Here is a 21,587-nt window from a genome sequence, read left to right on the forward strand (position 1 = left end):
CATTACACCCTCCATCTATGGTAGATTTGCGACCTGCCTGGCTGCCTGTTTTAAACCAGCCTGTCGTGTGATGAAAGGAGTCAGTCAGTTGTTTGACTATGACAAAATTAATAAGGCAGCAGATGAGGCAGCAAGGGTAAACACAGTTTGTAAGCTACACTTTTATTCTCCTCAACATCTATTATTCATTGGCCAAGATGATTCTTTCATGAGGCAAGCTAGTTGCACATAATTCATAACGCAGGCTGTGGAAACTAGGACAGAGTGAGATACAAGCAGAGAGAGGGAGTGGGGGGAGGGCGTGAGGGGGGAGGATGAGAGGGCTGAGTGAGAAAGAGGGTGACGAAAAGGATGAAGACAGAGAGGGTGTCTGGATGAGGAGGTGAGAGCGGAGAAGAGAAGAGAGGCAACAGGATTTGGGTTAAAAGCGGTACAGTTGAACAACGGGTGTCGTGGAGTGTTGCAGGGAGAAAACAAAGATGGAACTTGGAAGATGAAACAGGAGGAAAAGAGCAAAAGGAATGGGGAGGAGAGGGTGGGGAGAAGAGAGTTTTAGACATCGAAGGGGGGTTATGTCGAGGTGATTTGACAGACATCTCTATCAGACAGAGGGAAGGAGGAGCCTGCAGTGAGAGGCAAAGTTTATCCCTGATGCTTTGTTTTTTTTTCCAAAACAAAGAAGGAATACCTGAGTCTACTTTAACTCTCCTACCTGGTGGGGAAATGCATGAATTTCCTGCACATTTCCCAACTGAGTTTATTAACATATATTTAGTTATCTGCAAAATACAATAAAGAAAGCTTCACAATCATTAATTTGGCTAGAAACTATGGAAGAGATTCCATGCTCTTCCCTTGGAGCATTGCTTGCAAAGCTAATTTAAAAAGACTGTTTGGTAATAAACCGTCCCTTGCACCTGTGGTTATTACTGCCCAAATCTGACAAACGCAAGGAACGAAGAGAGATGTAATGGAACAAAGATAGAGGTGTAACTCTCTGGTTAAAGAGGTGAGACATGGGGACCAAAGTTTAGTCTGCTTCCTTTTGATGTCATGCTGGGAGCGAAAAAGATCTAAATTCAACACTCATTCAACATCTGTGTGTGTGTGTGTGTGCGCATGTGTGTTTCTGTGTGTGTGTGTGTGTGTGTGTGTGTTCAATGGACAGGCAGGAAGAAACAGAGAGTGAGAAAGATCACAGAGAGTGTGCACTTTCCCCCCGCTATATAGCTCAGGGCCATGTACACAGTAGAAAGTCACGACCCCAAAGTTCAGTACATGATCTGAATTCCAATGACTTTCTGACTGAGATGGAACATTTGTGACTGTGCAAGCATGTGAATATGTGTGTGTGTGTGTGTGTGTGTGTGCGTCTGAGTCGGAGGGTTGCGTTGAAGTGTACAAGGGACAGAATTCCTGCGGGAGCTGAGAGCTGAAAAATAGAATGCTGAACCGTGACAATGACACACTACCTTGGTGCACACACAGGCATATGCACACAACACACAACAACACGGGAAGCAAGCTTGGAAAAAAGTGTGTGTCCAGGGCAGGAGAAGGTGACCGCAAACAGAGTCAGAACAAAGCTGAGCATCTGGGAATCTGCACCCATATATCCGTGCCAGAATATTGGAGAAGAAAGGTCTTTGAAAGGGTTTAAAAACAAAGACATCACAGGTGACACAGAAACTCGCGGAGATGTCTCACTTTTCAGGAAGGCTCACAGGTTCAAAGGATACAGAGGCTACTAGTTCAAAGAAAACTTTAACTGAGCTATTCCTGAGCAGCTCAGCAGCCTAAAAGTTTGAATTTTATAAGGTTTGTTCAAATTTAAAAAAAAAAAAAAACATTTAGATACATTTACCCCACTTATACTGCAACAATTCCAGCGCTGCAAAACAGACTTTGTTTGAAATGAAAATGCTGTTTTCCAAGATGCAGAAGTGCCAGCTGAGACCCTGCTGCCTCTTTTGGTGCTTTTTAATTGTGATGAATGCAACAAAACACTTCCAAACTGGTCCATCCTATGTGGCTTTCCTTCCACTTTTTTAGCTTCAGTAAGTAACTAGCGTTAGCTACCAAAAACAATCCCATGGTATTCCCTGATGGCTCCTTCAGCGGGAATCTGCTTCCTGCCCCATGGCTAAAATTGTCAAAGAGTGGTTCGAAGAGCATCACAAAGAAGATGCCTTTTTTTTTTTAGATGTGCTGGGAAAACAAATGTAATCCACCAGGGTCCCTTTTCACAGCTTCCAGGGCTAAAATACTCTTCAGATGGGCGAAGGGAGCCTTCAAAGATCTTGTAGCATTCATAATGTTCACGTGGAATCGTTGTTTGAACAAATACCAACAGAACGTCACACAGATGTTTGTAATGTTGTGTTTATTATACTGTATATCCATCTACAAAATGTTGTCTGTGCTCATTAATCTCAATATATGATAGAGGAAACAAAAGTTTAATTAATATTGGGCAACTATTAGGGTTTAAATAGAAAAATTAAATGCAGGTCCAAACTGTGTAAAAATTATATCATTTAGGACAAGTTGCCAGTCCATCATAGGACAAACACTTGAACGCATAAGTCCCAAAAACACTTAAACTTGTACCCTAAAGGCAAATCATTAATAATCCTGAGTGTTTTTGGAGCCCTAAAACAAAATCCCAAAATATTCTAATCAGAAATATTGTTCTGCTTTGTAACACACAAAAAAAAAAGATTATTGTAGAAGACATAATTCACATACAGTAAATGTGAACAATTGAACTTGTTAAAAAAAAGACACATTTTACACGTGTTTCGGTGGTCCTAACGAAGTCCAAAAATATCATAAAGTAATGACTAGATGCCGGAACGTCACATTTACTCCTTTGAGAGTAAGATGGCAATATGAGCACATGTGGTTTAAAAGAGCTTCCTGACTCATCAGTTCACATTTCACTTTTCTCTCCATCATTTGTTGCTTTCACTTCATGTTTGTGTGCTCATGACGTTTTCTTGTATCATCTTGTTCCCAGTTTTACTTTTTTATCCAAGCATTAATTATTCAGAAATCTTTGCTCAAATGCAGAATCTGACTCAAAGTAAATTTGAATATTTTTGTTTCCTTCTAAAAAACACAACAGAGCACTTGGGGAAGGAATGACGCATTTGTCTCTCATATTACATAGTAAATTACACATAATAGTCCCTGAAAATGCTGCTCTCAGACTGTCTGATGTCTTCTCTGAATGCTTACGCTACTGCAACAACAAAGTCAGAAGGAGACTCAGATTCTTTTTTTAAATATTTAGTCAAATAAACATGTATTCTTAAATGTGTTATATGCAACAATAGCACAAAGTTTTAGAAATTACATGTGTTTTGGAGTGCTATTGAAATATTAGGTTTCCTTATTGATAGTATTTTTACAAAGTGTTAATAAAATCATCATTTGAAGTGAAAATTCAGTGATTTGTTCTTTACTGCTAAACACATTAATAGATAGCTTATTTGATTTTTATAGAATAATAACAAAAAATTTTCATAAGCCCAGAGACTCTATTGAGGTATATTGTTTTGTGCTCTTGAGCTGACACACTATAAGGTTGTGCTCTCAATATACCGGTAATCACACAGTACTTTTTGAAAATTAAATACATCGGTAAACGATAGGCAAACAAGGTGATCTTAAGCTTTTTATTTCTAGAAAAAAGACATCAGTCAAGGTCACAAAGAAAACTCAGACCCTTCCTTTATTTCTCCAGTGTTATTTTAGAAGTGTGATACTTTCCATCCTTTACTTAAAACCCTCAGATTAGCACTCAAATGAAACTTAAGAGGATCCTTTGGCTACCAGCACACCCTTTTAAAATCAATAGCAGGAGACACTGCCCCCTTGAAAGATCAATAGTGGCACTTAATGGAAGGGTCGAGGTAGGTTTTTTGTTTTTTTTTTTTTCTATTTGTTTTGCTTTGTTTTTCATCTCATCTAAACATACCTGGTGAAATCACTAAGCCAAAACCTGTTGGGAAAACAAAGAATAAAACTACATGATGACAGAAGTTTAGGAATTGTCATTACTTTTAAATGAACATAAACTGGTCATTGCCACTGGTATTCTTTGACCTGACAGAGCTGATCACTATGTCCTGATAAATAGATCATGGTTGGGTATATCAGCTGGGGGCCAAGTTTACATCCACCTCAAGGACAGGAGTTTGCTGACTCTGTTTGGGTCTCTGATCCCTCACTTCTGACCTGTGTAGTATTTCACAAGAACCGGTGCTGGAACCTTTACTATTTACCCTATAAATGTGGCCTTTGGGTCATTTTATACCCAATTTTAATATCATATATCACTTACAGTATATGCAGGCAGGGGCAGACTGGAAAAAAGAATCATCCATCCATCCATTTATTTTCTTAACTGCTTAGTCCAATTCAGGGTTGTAGAAAGCTGGAACCTATCCCAGCATTCACTGGGTGAGAGGCAGGTCGCCAGTCCATCACAGGGCCAACACAGAGACAAGCAGCCATTCACACTCATACTCATTCCTAGAGACAATTTAGAGTAACCTAACATACATGTCTTTGGACAATGGGAGGAAGCAGAGAGAACCTGGTGAGTAGATGCAAATGCCACACAGAAAAGCCACTGTTTTACCCCCCCGACACAATATAAGATTTGCAAATAGAAACAATTAGCAAACCATTCAATAAAAGCATAACTTAATAAACATTTCTTTGAAATTTAGAAGAAACTGAAGCACTCTGAGAAAGCCTCTCTGCCCATCACAGACTCACAAACTGTAAATACAAGCGTAAGTCACCTAAAGGCTAGTAGCCACATCTCAGTAATAAAAAGTGGAACAATATATTCCCTTAAACCACTCCAAAGTGTTTATATCACTCTTAATTGTTGCCAACAGCTTTTTATGGATGATTTTTCACTCATTTGACAATTTCAAGTTTTCTGTGTTGCTTGTTTTCTCCATATTTATTATCTTTTTTCTCAGTTTCATGTTCCCCCCTCTCTCATCCCTCTGTAGAAGTAGTTTTACATCCCCTCTGAGAGAACTTCATGTACCATCTCGGATGATGTCTCAGTCAATGGGAAAACTTCATGCGCCTTTGAAATCATGCACACCGCCAATATACATGTGTTACTGAGTGTGTGCTAATGAATCAAGCGTGTGTGCTAGAGTACAGTAATTGTAATTAGCTGTTTTCCTGTGTCAGGCTGTTTGCAGTTTGAAGTATAGGCTCTGCAAAGTGCCCCAAGGGGTCGCCTATGCATAGAAGTGAGAGTAATTATGTTTGAGTGAGCATGACTCTGGTGGCTTTTTGTTTATTTTGAGGTCAAGTGACACCACACTTCATATGCATGCATGTTGCCTCTCTGGCAGTGTGCATCTGTGTGAGCATATGCGCCTGTATGTGCTTGTGTGCATATTACCACTGGCAGAGTGATGAGTGTGCACTCACAGAAGTCTTAATAAAGCTGTCACCAACCAACCGGCTCTACGTTTCCCTCTCCCTCCATCTTTTTTGCACCATTTTGTTGTTTAATTCCTTTATCTCTTCCTTCCCTCAGACAGTCGCAAAAATGAAATTTGTGCCATGCCCCTCTTGCGCTGCTCTGCACTCCCATCATTAACTCCTGTCAGTATCATTTTCGTTTTTTTTTTTCATCACTGTCTCCCTTTCGTTTCTCCTCCCTTGCAAAATTGAGGGATTATGGAGATGAGAAGGGGTATTGTTGGGGATATACCCCAGGTCTGTCATCCTTTGGTAAAAACTCTCAATGCTTCCCAGCAGGAGAGAGTCGCATCACCAGAATAAACTGCATGTGACTATCAGACGTGTACAAACATAAATGCTATTATGCTGTTGTATATCTGCACTCACATACATTACAATTTAAGTCATGACATCTATGTAAATGTGCAGGTAAATGCGTTCTATAAATACACAGCAAAATGAGACATGCACAGATTTTATTCATGAAACAGGACAGTAAAATGCATCAGAAAATAAATGCAAACACAGATGAACACCGACCAAAAAGAGACAACTAACAGAGCTGTCATACCAGAACTAACTACATGAGGTAACTGCCAGGGGGGTTGATGCTGCAGAAGGGGGTCTGCTCACTCATTTTCTATCTCTACCAGCGTTAACGCCTTTGAAGTTTTAATTTCCCTCCCTGCGTGTTTGCTGGTTGTGTTTGCTGTACATGGAAGAGGAAAAGAGGGAGATATTCGCGCAGTGATGGTCACACACCAGTAATGCAGTATTTCCCAATCCGATACAATGTGTGCACACTGCTATGGATTTTATCTGAATGGGTAATTCGTGAAGCAACATTGAACATTATTATATAACTTCTGCACAAAGGTTTAGATTGAGGCCATCACATTCGCTGCATGACCGAAAATCCCCAGAGTCTTAACTGTATTTTAACAAGTTTGTGTGACATGATTATCTGATTTCTCTGACCCAGTGTTTCAATAACAAAGACAGAAACTCCGCAGCCAAAATTACCTTCAGCAGATTATTCACCATTGCTGAATTTCATACCTGCCACTGCACATTCCTACATTTTGTACAGGAAAAATAATATATTTATATATATATATTTTTTTTTTTTTAGAAAATGCAGGAAATAAAAAGGTAACAAAAGAAAACAAAACAAAAAAAAAACAAAACAATTTGGCCAAGGCAACTGTGTCAGTCCATCTCTTTGAGCATAGTCTGGTCACAAGTCATGTGTTGGGTTGAAGCAAAACAGAGACAGGCGGTGGGAAAATGATGAGTGGGAAAATTTGATTTTCATTTTTTCAGCTTAATCTCTGTCCAAGACTTGTAAAGGCTGTGGTTGCTCTCAAAGCAATAATAAATAAAATCCACATTCACAAACAAAAGTTTGTTTTTTTTTAAAAGGTATTTTTTCTATCCAAAGCCAAAAAAAAAAAAAAAGATCAATCATCAGTTTTAGACTTTTTTAATCTAAAGGTGGCAGCTACGCGCCTGACTTTGCTAGACAAAGGTGAGAATGTGCAAATTTGAATTCTTTCTTTATTTTTCTATTTCCTAGATGAGTTAGTAACCATCACTGAAACAATGAAACAAAGTTCTCCTGGATAAAGTTTTAATTTATAAAAACAGCAAAAAAAAAAAAAAAAAAAAAAAGAAAGAAAGAAACTAAATAAATAAATAAGCAAAAACAAATAAACAAATAAAAGAAACAAGAGCAACGCTCATATAAAAAGAACAACTAAGTGAAAATATGATTTTCAAGTCTGGATATATTCTCTCAAATAAAACAGCTGTATTTGTCAGAACGACTGACTATATTGGTTATAACGGACTGTATAACCTTTCAAACAGATTTTGTTTGGTTTGTTTCTTTTCTAAAAGTAGTTTTCCAGATTTATGACGTGCTATTGTAGCCTGATATCATAATACAGCCTTATTGTCATTGCAGCAATGATTTTAGGTTTATAGCACATTAATATTGCACTTTTTGAATTGGAAGAGCACAAAAGACTTTGTATATCTTACCAAGTTTGTGAACACATTTCTATTGTTGCTGCACAGAAAATATTTCATATGGAAAACAACATCAGATGTACCGATAAGTAAGATGAGCCATGTGATAATGTCCCATTTCTTTATAACTTTCTTTTTTTTTAATGGAGGCGTTTGTACGATCTGATTTTCTACTTGGTTATATGTAAGAGACTATAATGAAGTGCTGACATATATGTGGGTTGTTGTTGTAGTTTTTGCATTTAAGTCATGTAGACTGATAAAATCAACATGAGCGATAAAATTAGAATAACATCCATACTCTTTATTTTCTAAACTGCTTTTCAGCTCACACACATACACAGACACACGCAAACACAGTGACATGCAGACTCCTGCTTGTTTATCCAATGTTTTTGTCATTCATTATGAAAAATTGGATGGCAAATTGGAACACAAACTCATCAGCTACTTCTTTTATACCAGCATTAGTTGAATAGCAAGCGCATGTCCCTAAAGGGGTGGCAGCAAGGGGATTGGAATAAGCTGAGAGACAAATGTGGACTTTTGCATTGTTGAACCTGTCATTGTGCAGGACCAATACTGTTAAAAGTTCTTTTATATATCTTTTATTTAGCAAGTAGAACATTGTTCTGCTACCTCTTCATGCTGGTTTCTTTTGTTTCTGTTTCATTTATATCAGATAAATAGTTGTTTCACTAATGTCATGTAATTCCCGAGTTATCACGGTTTATGCCTTTCAAAATGTTGCCGTCACATTAAGAAAAACACATTGCATGTGGGTGAAAGAGTGTTTTTAGAACACACACCCCTGCTTGAAATAAGCATCTTCAGCGTTTTTGGCCACTGTGTCTCCCACCACATGAAAGAAACATAAAGCCATCATGTCCTTTTTATGTCTCTTTTCATTGCTGTCCTATATGTGCCGTTGCAAGCTGTTCTCCCAGCATCACCAGCTGTGCCAGCGCTCCCCTGGCAGGAAGATGATGAGACCTGATGAAGTGAGATGGCACTGGAATGTCAGCTTTTTAAGCAAAAATTTGTTTTGCATCCCAAGTACCTGCATTTAAAATAAATTATGAGTAATGCAATGCGATCCGGCATATGGCAAATAGACAACATCTAAAAGCCAAATACAGCAGCCACGCTGACATTCAGGAAACCTTGGCATGGACAGTGAAACCGTTTACAGAGGTGTCACTGTATTTATGGAATAACTGCTCACTTACATTCGAGACTTTTATGTTTTTTAGCCAGTCTGGATGGATTATTTTCCTTTTATTTCCCTCAAAACAACTATATTAATTTATTTGGCTCATTGGTTTTTATCTATGCAAAGTGTAAAGAAGCTGAATTATTAGAGATGTAAATCTGAGTGTAATGAATGATCTATTGGGCACAACAAGCATATTTTTTCTTCTGATGAGCATCCAGTGAGCCTATACACAAGCTGTTATTAGAGAGCCTCTGCAGTGTCTAACAGCTGCACCAGCTCCATCCTGGCAGGCAGCAGAGTCGCAAAAACCATCTGTGTCTGCAAGCATCAGGCAGCAACACCAGTGCACTATATTTGTCCTCCATTAAAGTACCTCCTCTCCCTCAACAGCTATAGGGACAGAGAGAAGCTTTTTTTCATGCTGCTCAACATAAAATCTGTGATATATGTATTGGAACACATTTTTGTACATCACATATTATAATTCATTGCAGTGATGGTCTTTTATTTTCAGCTAAACAAAGCAGATAATGCATGAGAAAAAGCTGAATATGTTATACTTGGAAAAAGGGGGAGGAAAAGTTAATAGAAAGACAGGTAAGAGGTAAATGTGCTGAAAAAGACGAACCCTGGCCTGGCCATAGTGCCCTTAATTACAGGCAGATTATGTTGGACAGATGCTCACTGAATGCATTTTGCAAGGTTTGGAAAAAAAAATAGAGTTGGTTCTTTGTGAAAGATGATAGACAATCCCTGATTCAGGAGAGCAGTAAAATCCTACTCCAGTCTGTTGATCCCAGACAATTGTTCATCATAAAAAAGAATTGCACATCCACATTGCTTGAAAAATGTCTCTTTTTATGAATGCCAAATAAGCCGATATGTATCTTTGATTTTAACTGGGGTTTTTTTTCCCTGCTTACTTCCATTTTCTTTTTTTGCTAAATAAAGTTTGGACCTCATTGCGAAATATTCTGAAAAAGTGCAAGTAGTCTTCATGAAAACTAATAACTTAACGCAGTGTAGTCACATGCACACACACAATGTGTTTAACATTATGAAAGTTTCATTTCCATTTGATTACAGAAACATATAAAGCTCACTGCTCTCCCAAGATGTTTGTTCACTTCTGCCGGACATCTACTTCCTTCCCTAAATTTATTTGCTGCTACTGAACCAGCATTCACAAAAAAAGAAACTTTCTATGTTTGTGCAGCATGACATTTGTCAACAACAGTTCAAAAATGGTCAATTTACTTGTGAAATAAACAAATATATGCATATTTTTTTTATCATAACCATTATTTTGTGTGTGTGTGTGTGTGTGTGTGTGTGTGTGTGTGTGTGTGTGTGTGTGTGTGTGTGTGTGTGTGTGTGTGTGTGTGTGTGTGTGTGTGTGTGTGAGGACAATTTGTGCTTTGATTCTCTGCTAAAACATTTTCTGTTTGCAGCTGTGGAGCCACGCAGTTTTTGATCTAATTTTTTTGTTTGTTTTCCAGCAGAGCCATGCTGCCAGCATGAGAAGAAAGGAAAAACCGTATAACGTATGAAAACCTGCTCATTGAGAAATAAAGACATATTTGGGCATTTATCATTGTAAATACTGTGTTCTTCTAAGTGTGTGGACAAGCATGGATCAGCAGCAGCGTGTTTCCACAACACATTTTGTTGCATCTACCTGTGTTTTCTGTCATATTGTAACTAATTTAGGAAAGTTTGCCTGCCGACAGTAGTGCATTCTGGGAGTTTTTCTGTGACCATTTATAATCTCTGATATATTTACATTTAGGAAATCAACATTAGTACATTTCGCAGATGTTTTTTTTATGATAAGCTATACAGTGTTTCTATCATGCCTTCTGGTTTTCAATTTGTTCACACAAGTTCCCTGGCTACTAACCATAATGTCACGAGTAACACCGCAGTGCATTACCCATCTTAATTGTCAATGATATTGACTACATGCCCCACTGCTTTGCCCCCTTCAGCTTTGTATTGTTACATATAAAAATGTCAGCCTTTAAAATGGAACATAGCTAATAAAATAATGCACTTTTTTTCCACTATTTTGATAGGATGAACATGCAGTAATCTATTGAACAATAAATACTTAATTTAGTTAGCAAGGTCTTTGTTCTTTAGATATGTCTGTTCAATTTTCCTGTGAGCTACTGTATAGAATGTGCTCAGGTTAAATAAAAATCATAACAATAACAATAATATAACAGCAAAATGTGAAAAAGATGGATTTCAGTAAGGCAACTGTACCAGAATTACAATTGATTGGATTACTCTGCATGTGTGTGTGTGTGTGTGTGTGTGTGCATGCTCGCGCATGTGTGTGTAACAAGTACAATGCGCAAGTAGTAGGTTAATAGGAAGCGGAAACCCTGCATGGCTTTTTGAAGTGTGCATGTGTGTGTGTTTATCTGTGAGGGAACATTTCTGCAATTTTCTTATTATTATATTTTAAAAGCTAGTAAGATGTGAGATGATTACAGAACAAAGGTTATTATGTTTGTGGAACTGGATGCAACTTTGAAGCTAATATACTTCAGCAGGAGGTTTCTCTCTTGAGTATTGTGCAGACAGAGAGTTTATCACCTGGTAAAGCAGACAAAATGAGATTTCTAACTTGTGGCAGACATGGTGAGAAGTTCTATTTAGAACAAGTTATGATGTTTTCAGAACCAAAATCAGATCACTTTTATTAGCTTAATCTGACCAGAGAAAAGGGTCAAAAGAAACAAAAAACACCCACATCCTGTGTTCATGATCAGTGTATGAATACAAAGACATCGGCAAATACTCAATTCAGTCCTACAAGAGCTGCAGTCAAGCAGTTTTTACATGTATCCTTGCTCCAACACAACAGACTCAAATTATTGAGTCATTATCCAGAACCTGATAGGCTGTTAGATCCATTTAATTTGATTCAGGTGTGCTCAAGCAGGAATCCATCAAAACCTGCAGCCCTCAAAGAACCAATTGATTACCCTTGTTCTAATGGATTCCTCCATCCATCTGAAGGTAATCTGAGCTGTGAGAAGGTAAGAGATGTGGTGTACTCTGAACATGATGCCAGTCCATCACAAGGTAACTGCACATGTATTCTTTCAGACCAATGGTCACGAAACCCTGTCCTCCAGATCTACCATTCTGCAGGTTTTAGTGTTTCACACAACACACCTGATTCGAATGAAAAAGTTCGCGAACAACCTGTTTTTATCTTCTGCACCAGCCTGTTATTTAGCCATTGATTTGGGTCAGGTGCGCAGGGCGGTCGATCTCTAGGACTGGAGTTGTGGAGCACTGCTTTGACTACAAGAGGAATTGTGATCAGGTAGACAAAACCTGAGAAAACACAGGGAGAAAATGCACACTTAGCACAAAAAAGGCCTCAACTTAGAACCTCCTTGCCGTGAGGCAGCAGCGCCAGCCATGGGGTGGGAGAGAAAGTGTTCCATTATTAACTATAGAAATGTCTAATGGACAGTGAATATAGCCCCAAGCAAGCAGTTGGAAAAATAAACTGTCACTGTGAAGAAAATGTTATTTATTTAGGATTTATTTCTTAATTAAAGCATTCACAATAGTTTTTCAAAAGCATAAAAGGGCAAGGTGCAGAGACAGCTTTTTAAAGCTGGCACTTCCATTCATTTATATATAAATGTGCTAAATACATCAAGCATTTTCAAGCAACCAAGCAAAACAGCTGCTGCACGGGATTCATAAGCACCGAGTAAGAATACGAGTAATAAGCAAAACAACAAAACAGCTCCATTGTGTTTTATTAGTAAAGGAGAGACGGGGTGAAGACTTCGTGTATTTTGTTCATGCAAATTTGTTAAATGGTAAACAAACTGCATGCACGTGTTAGTTGAAAGGAGAAAGGATATAACAACATATGTGACATATGTCACATTAAAGTATAAAAATCTGAGTCCAAAACATAAAGAACCAGAAATGAAACTAAAACCAAAATTAGTACCTCTCAAATTGCTTTCAGATTTTTTCCACAACAAACTTGACTTTGTTGCCACTGACTCTGGTCACTGGCTACGGTTACATGATGCTTTTTAATTCGGAATTATTAATTTGGACTTAAATAACTCAGAATTAACTTATTCTCCTGCGAGTTAACATCAAAATAATAATTCCGAATGGAGGTTTACATGAAACACGTCCTCACTTAATTCCTCCTTAGAGCGGTGGGCTGGGAAGGGTTCCGACTGGACACAGGGTGCATGTGACATATGACATACACTGGAAATAAACAAAGTTGGCTCCCTGCTTCTCTTCTTTTCAGTCGTAACTTGAAAAAAACTACATAATAAGTACAGGTTTTGCTGTTATTTTTATTATAAATTTGAATTACCAGCTCAATACAAGCATACTACTTGACTTTTTGCAGCAACTGAGAATGAGAAAAAAGATGGACCACCGAACACGGGAGGCAAAACAACGCGCGTCATTGTGACAGGACAAGGTACTGAGCATGTGCAGAATGACCAGAATTAACTTAGAGCGGAATGACGGTTTACATGAAGGAGGAATTTAATAGTTTGGAATTAAAATACAAATAAACCAGCCACTTACATCGGAATTACATTTAATTCTGAAGAGAAATTTGCATTGGGAATTAAGTGTTTACATGGTCATTTTTCATCAGTTTAAAGCAGAATTAACTTTTATTCGGATTTAAACAGGTATTAAAACTCCCATGTACACTGCAATTTTCAGTGTAAAAGGCTTCTTGCAGAATTTACAAATATGGAAATACTTATTCATGTAGTGAATGTCTATTGATTGTGTAAATTTGATGGTCAAGCATAAACTTAACTTCCAAAAATCTATGGATATAAAATCATTTGTCATGCTCCTAATACATATGTAAAACAAGTTATGAGAGCATTTCAGTATTTATCATTACTGTTTGTTTTTTAATGTTTCATTTCAATGGATAAAACTAACTGCCTGAATGTACTCTGACCTACTCAGACCACACTTAAAATAAAACAAAGTAGTACAAAAATATGTCAATTCAGACAAAAACATACAAAGTTGGACAAAACTGAGACATGACTTTGTAATCTGTCTGAGGACTGTTTTACATCTAACGCCAATTTGCTGGTTGGTGCCGCTAGCTGAAATAGTCAGCCTTCACACACACACACACACACACACACACACACACACACACACACACACACAGTACACTTTACAGCACCCAACAAATATTTTAAGAAATAGCCTACAGTTGTCACACATTAAAATCTGGCAATTTGTTTGTTTTACAGAATATTTATCTTCCAAATACTCTGCACTGTGTATCCCTGTGGTCCTTAGTTCTCTTTCACTGCACCTCACAATACATTGTATATAAGGGAAGCCTATGTGCACAAACACACTGCTTTTGTGTTGCTCTTAAAGGGCCAGTGTCACCAAAAAAATGCAGAAACGTTTCTGAATTTTTTCTTCTACAGTGTGTTAACATCTGTGTTGCTTTACACCAAACTGTACACGCATATTCAAACACACTTAACCTTTAAATGTTTTTTTAAAATTTCAACACATCAAAAATGAAATTTGAACATTTACAATAAAACAGCGGACTGGCTTCTTTTCTTGTAATATTTGCTCTTTATTTAGTACACACTCTGTACCCATAGTATCAAAAAAATGACCTTTTATTTACTTATTTTTCTTTGTCAATGGATGCCAATCGGCTATTTTATATAGCATGGAGGGAAAAAAGGGAAATTAGTATAGTCATACTTAAAGAAAAAGCTAAAATAGAGATGAGTGAGTGACAGAAAAGTGCAGGGACTGATGAAGGGAAAGACTGGCGAAGATGAGCGGAAAAACGAGAGGGGAGACTGGAAAAGACAAAAAGGATGAAACATATTAAAAGGATAGGGGAGCGGGGCTTGCCAGTGGGAAATGGAGGCAATCGATAGAAAAAGATGCCAAAAAAGCAGCAGTGGGGTTTTTTTTTTTGGGGGGGGGGGGGGGGGGGGGGGGGGGGTGGTTTGTGTTATATAACTTGAAGATGGCAGCCCTGGTTTTTTAGAATAATCTGAATTCTGGAGCATCCTCATGTCTCCTCCAGGCAAGCTGATTTCTGTGTAATCAAATCACAGAGACTGTCTCCTGTGGATGGAATTGCCAGAATCTGAACATAAGCTGAAGTATTGTTTATGCATCTGAAAATGTCAGAAGACTATAGCTGACAAATTACCATTTTCACACTCAGGGATTTCTACATTGTACATTTTGAAATGTGAAGGGTCAAAAGCATCTCTAATAGGATATGATGTGACCCCAGTTGTCCATCCATTAGGATTTACTTGCATTAGCTGGCTCAACTAAACTCCGCTTAAAACCTTTTTTTGGTAGCCCAAGCTTTCTTATTCATGTCCTGTTTATGCTCCCTAAAAATGGCCATTTGACATGTTATTTTAAGCTCATACGGCAAATTCATACAAATTTATGAGGCTGCAAAATGGTTGTTGGAAATAAGGCAATAAAAGAATGATGTCCAATAAAATGGTAATCATGTCATCTGTTGGAGGCTTTCACTAACCATGCATCCTTATTTAAACTTGTCAACATACTATACTGCAGCTGTATAACATATAAACAGTACATATTGGAAAGGATGGGACCATCTCTCTTGGCTAACTCCATCATTACCATGGAAACAAAGCCAGAGAAGTACATATGTGTCATTAAATCAAGAACGTAGTTACACACAATGTGATGTTGCAAGTCAAAAACCCCAGTTTCCTGGTCCATATGTACACATTACAGTTGAATTTTGTTTTTCCAAACGACCAGTATGATATTATAGACGACTAAATCTTCACAAGTCTCACACCAAACAACATAATACTGACATTGCTCCAGAGCAGAAAACTTTGTAGTTTTGAGAATTTCATGAAAAGCCAAGAAAATGTAACATTATGATAAAAAAAAATTGCCTGAGGACTCCAAAAACATTTCATACCCATTTTACTTTGCAAACTGTTACATCCTTATGTTTAGTATCCCATACAAGTGTCACAAGTTACTTCCCACAACCATAGTGTTTGTTTGTATTTGATGGTATTACGCCATGGCTTTTTATGCAGGAGAATCAATGTTCTACCTCACTCTCCAACCATTACCTGAAGTTTTTACATTTATATTATGCTGTCAGTTGTATTTGGTTGAGGTTATGCATGAAAAAAGAAATACGTGAAGAGATACTTCTTCTCTTTTTTACAAAAAGAAAATAGAGTTAGATAACTTTGCATCACGTTGCTTGAATGCTGCCCAGTATGAAGCAACAGATAATGAAAGATGAATGAAACACACTTTGATTTTGGCTTCAACATTGAGCGTCAACGATTCCTCTGTCTTTTATTTAGCTTTTTTACCTTTTGAAAACGGTGAACTGAAACTGATTTTTTTTTTTTTACATGTTTAAGCCAAAGGACTTTAATATGTTTTAAACAACTCCTCTTTGATTATTCTCTTATTGCACTTAGAAGAATTTACTACTTTTTTTTTACTTAAAGTGCATCTTCTGTATGTCCTGAGTTAGGAGATAAAATGTGTGAAATGAGAGCAGTAGGATTTGGAGCAGCATTCAGAGGGGAGCAGCCAAAATAAAGAGAGAATATAAGCAGCACTGCCTGCCAGCCTCACTGAGCTGCTAAGCAGGGCTTAACGATGCCCAGGGGGGGGTGTATGCGTGCGTATGTGCACATCAGTATCCTGTATGTGTGCGTGCCTGCCTCTGTGCTTTCCTTCGTTATAAGCCCAAAACAAGAGCTCTATGTTTCGGGGTCAAAGAGAGGCCAGAGAACTTGGGGTGCAGAACTTTGTTTGAAGGCTGGTAACTTGTCAAATCGTTAGCAAACTGTCATAGTGAGAGCAGATATTTTTCCATTTCAGCAGCTGTTAAGTTCTTGCCTCTGCAAGTGTTGGGGTCCAGATGAGGTAGTCTGAGGTCGCATGACAGTTGTTAAGCTTTACTGGGTCTTCTAGACTGTATGGTGCCATAATGGTCCAGCTGAAAAATCTTTCGAAGCTGTCAGCTCGACAGCATTGTGATGGAGTTGTCAGCTGCTTTTCACTTGACAAGAAGGGTTTCACCAAGAGAGTTATGGCTAATAAGGTTCACACCATCACCCAGACTCAACCTTCTTTCAACAAGAAAACAATAAAATGGTTGGGACACAGTCTGAACACAGTTTTTAAGCACTGTGAAGGCTGCAGTTGACGTGGAGTAGAGTTGTCTTATTTGGTCACAGACAAGTTTGAAGACAATTGGTTTATTTTTCTTTTGTTTTTTCTAACAAAGGCCATCCATTTTCTCAACCACTTGTTCCATGTAAAGGGTTGCGTGAAAGCTGGCGCCTATCCCAGGAATCATTGGGTACACCCTGGACAGCTCGCCATTCCATAACAGCACCTTTTTGATAGTATCTGTTTATATTTTGTCAAATAATGTTCATGTTTAGAATCTACTAATTCATTTAGAGTATTTTGTACGACAGACACGATGAAATTGAAAGACATCGTAGTTCTTCTAAGAAGTATTCCTGAAAATACATAATGCTATATATATTTATATCGCATGGAGAAACTGCTCTGCTCCAATGGGATGACATCAAGGCTTTTACAGTCATGATAAAGCTTGGTGTCTAACGATTTGCAGCACCCTGGATATTGTGTCGGTGCACATTGCACAAAACTTAAGATTTTAAGAATACAGGATCCATAGATTTCTGCCTTTATGAATTTGCATGTATAGATGCAGTTTGTGCAGGCAACAGAAGTGGCTTCACTGGAATGTCTGGAAGAACAAACGCAGATTCAGTGGCGTTCCAGATGGGATTCGTAGAAGCTGGCCGAAACATGCGAGATTGAGGGCAGCACTTCACACAGTAAAACTATGCTTTCTTTACTTCGATTGATGTTAGGCTGGCAGGGCTGTGTCCAGGAACAGAAAAATAATGGAACATTAAATACAATCTTAAAGTAGTTTGTCTTTCATTTCAGTCACTATTTACTTGCTGCTCAAATATTTTGCATTGTAACATGTAGATTTGGTTTCTTATAGAGAACAGGATCAAATTCATGATTTACCACCTGATGCTTTGTTTAATGTTCACTTTTATGTATAGTCTGATACTTGAAAATCAAGCTTTCTCATTTTAACATTAAACGTCCATTTTTTTATTATTGTAAAAACAGCATCAGTAAATAGTGGTAATTTAACAGCAAACCAGCTGACTCCTCTGCTGGTTCTCAGCATTAGAAATTCTTTTCTATGATTAGATTTTCCAGATCCTTCACTTTTATTGAATGCATAGGCTCATACCAATGAAGTAATACACATTAGTAATATGCATTTCCATTTCTTTTGTTCTCAGTGTGAAAATTCTTATAGAAGACATATCAAATACTTCTTGCATATTGTATGTCTTTTCTCAGCACATTGTGGGATGGTTTATGAGCAGGTTGCACTTAAATATTACACTGAGCTTTGCCAGTGAGCCAGAATGAACAATGGCAGGATACTGGAAGTGGAGCATCCAAGAGGAACGCTGCCATCATTCATGTTAGTAATTAGGCACATGCTTTTCCTGGTGTGAAAAATAAAAATATCTGCCATGAGTCCATCATCATTGGAACACAATTCATGGGATTTTCTAGTCTTTTTCCACTGCAGTAACCCCCCCCCCCAAGAACTAAAGTGTGACATTTTCTAAGCTATGTTTATAAAATCAGGTCAGGAAAAAAGCCTTGCCCACAAGGAAGCAAAAATTTTTCTTTAAAGCTATTGTGTTACAGCATGTCAGCATATATTGTCATTGCATTCCAGAAAATCCTGAGTTCCTTAAAGCAGAGGCCAGCTGGTCAAGCCCCAAAGCTGATTAATTTGAGTATTGGTTATATCCAGTGTGTGAAAGTGTGTGAAGTATGTTTGTTGGGATGGAAAAAGAAGAGAAATATGATAAATCTGTTTACTGTGCTTTATATATTGTAAATATGCCAAGTATTTTAAAGGTTTTCACAGTAGCTGCTTGGAGCATGTGAGTTGCACTAAATAAATGAAACTGGGGAAAGGGAGGGAAAAAAAGTGTGTTTAAGCTTTATCCTTGATCCAAGCCATATGGACTGCGAACACTATATGACTTTTATAGAGAAGATGAGTAAAAATGAAGAGATTTATTACATGAATTTAAAAAAAGGCCATCAAATGCAATCTACATTTTGGTTTTATTAAATCAAAAACACTCGGTTGGACCACATTTATGCAGAAAATGGAAACAAGTGACAAGACAAAAGACTCATATTTCAATTCGTTGTGTAGGCACAGTGTGAATTCAGAGCTAATTTTGCTGCAGTTTGGAATATAATGAGCTCTATTTGTGCATGTTTGGATACTTATTATGTGAGATCTTGTCATTTGAAAACCAGCTTTGATTTTCTATTGCTGCAGCTGATAGAGATACCCTTACTGTGCCAACAAAGTAGTCACAAATGTGTGTGATTGTGTATGTGGGAAAGAGAGGGATATGCAGCCATTCATGTGTGTGGTGTGAGCTTAACTGACTCCATGACCTTGTTTTCTCTTTCCCTCCCCTACTGTCATGAGTGGGCAGACAAAAAAAAAAAAAAAAATTCACAGCTGACTGTTCAGCCCCGAAGCTACCATTACATCAAATGGCACCAAACCGGTTGGTCCGGAGGGATACTTTCATTTGCTTAAACAAACCAAACCGAAATGTTGTGAGACCACCATAGAAAATCCGACGATTTTCTGGTTTTCATGTCATTTTGGTTTTGTTTAGTTATATATTTATATATATATATATATATATATATATATATATATATATATATATATATATATATATATATATATATATATATATATTTATATATATATATAAAAACGAAAACAAAACTCAAATCCATCTACAGTATACGGGTTGCCCCTTTACTGTCATACATCAACGCACACGGAACTGCTCTATGGCTGCATTTTGCCAGTTATTTGTCTTTGTCAGTAAGTGATGCACAAGCTGCATAGATAGTAAACAAAAAGTAGCACTGGGAGGTTAAAGGGGAGTACACATAGAAATACTCCCTTACATAATCATGTATAATGGTACAAGAAGAGTGAACAAATCAAGCGGTCCGAATGAGTTATAAATGTAGCTTGATTCAGTTGTATCTGCACAGGGATAATTTTTTTCTGACTCACTGAATAGATTTAGGTAAGAAACATGTTTTGTTTGCAACAACGATACTGTATTAGGGTTAGAAATTTGTCATAATTTCCATCAACCTTACTGTTACACACCTAAGATAAGGTCTATGGAAAAAAGGGAGAAACACAACTCCAGAAGACGTCTTCGAGGGTATAATCTAAGTTTACCTTCCACTTAATGCTAGCAAGACTTTAAAACACAGAAAGGTCTCTGCCTGCAAGGCAAATCTGGAAAAACTAACAATCATAAAAATAAACACAACTACTTCAATATTGTGTAACATAAGGATGTAACATTCAACACAACCCTAACAAACAGAAAAAAAACCAAACAAAAGAAAAACTTAGGCTTACAGCAAAAGTGGCCCAAGGCCCAAATGGGCTTCTCCCAGGCACCGACTGTCTGGAAGAAGCTTAACGGGTGGGGAGCAACTAGAAAGTTAGCACATTACACTGGTATTAACGGTAACACTTACCCTTTCATCTTATTTATTTTGCTAACAGTTTTTTAATCAATTAAAACAAAACAATAACTACACGAAAAACTAATGCACAAGAACATAAACTATGATGTGTATTGACAAACAAATAATGATAATATCCAATCAGGCTTTATCCATGTCAAGGCACATGCTCTCGACCTACCCATGGAAAGATGGTAAAGCTCCAGTTTAGTATCACCACACTGACAAAGAGAAAAAAAAATGGAGCAGAAATTTAAAGACATTTCACATTTGATAGGATGGAGATCAAGTTGTTAAACAGTGTATAAAATATAAAAATACAACAAATTTAAAGCAACATTTACACACCAGACATCCTGAAATCCATGCAAAACATGCTAAATCTAACGTTAGAGCATGAGTCACGGTGCTTGTGCAAGACTGCACAGCTTTCATGCCATTTTACTCCATTTCACATAATCAACAATTGACAAGCAAATTTTAATATGTCAATATTCATACAGGTATATATTATAATTTTTTCAGTTGAAGGGAAATGTTTAGGAATATTACAACACCCATACACTACATGTTAAAGTCAACTACATCTACAATGGATTTGCTGCAGGTAAAATGATTCTATTTTGTTGACATAAACATGCTAAATCTCACAAAATTCATGACTAAAACTTAAACAAATGTAATCATAAGAATGACTAAAACTAAATTTATTAAATAAATAAAAATACAAATGATCATTTACTCTCATAATCAACACAGTCTCTAACAACCTTGTTGTTAAAAGGATGGGGAATGTGTCATGTTGACAGTGAGCTCAAGCCAGAAATTTCCTGCATCTGACTGACCTGAAAGGTATTTTGATTACTGAACAGTTCAATCGAGTTGTTTTGGTGCAATAAAAATCACAGATTTGTTATTATATTTGGTAAATGGAGGAATTTGCTGTAAAAGTTGGCTCACATTTTAATCTTTACTGACTAAATGTACATGTTTGTTTCAACTAAAAATGGAACAAATTACTGACACTCATAAGCTGTTTTCACAGGAGAATATATGGAGAATGTTCACACGTAAATCTGGCAGAAGCAGGAGATTTTCT

Source organism: Telmatherina bonti (assembly GCF_933228915.1).
Source record: "Telmatherina bonti genome assembly, chromosome: 17".
NCBI classification, from domain to species: domain Eukaryota; kingdom Metazoa; phylum Chordata; class Actinopteri; order Atheriniformes; family Telmatherinidae; genus Telmatherina; species Telmatherina bonti.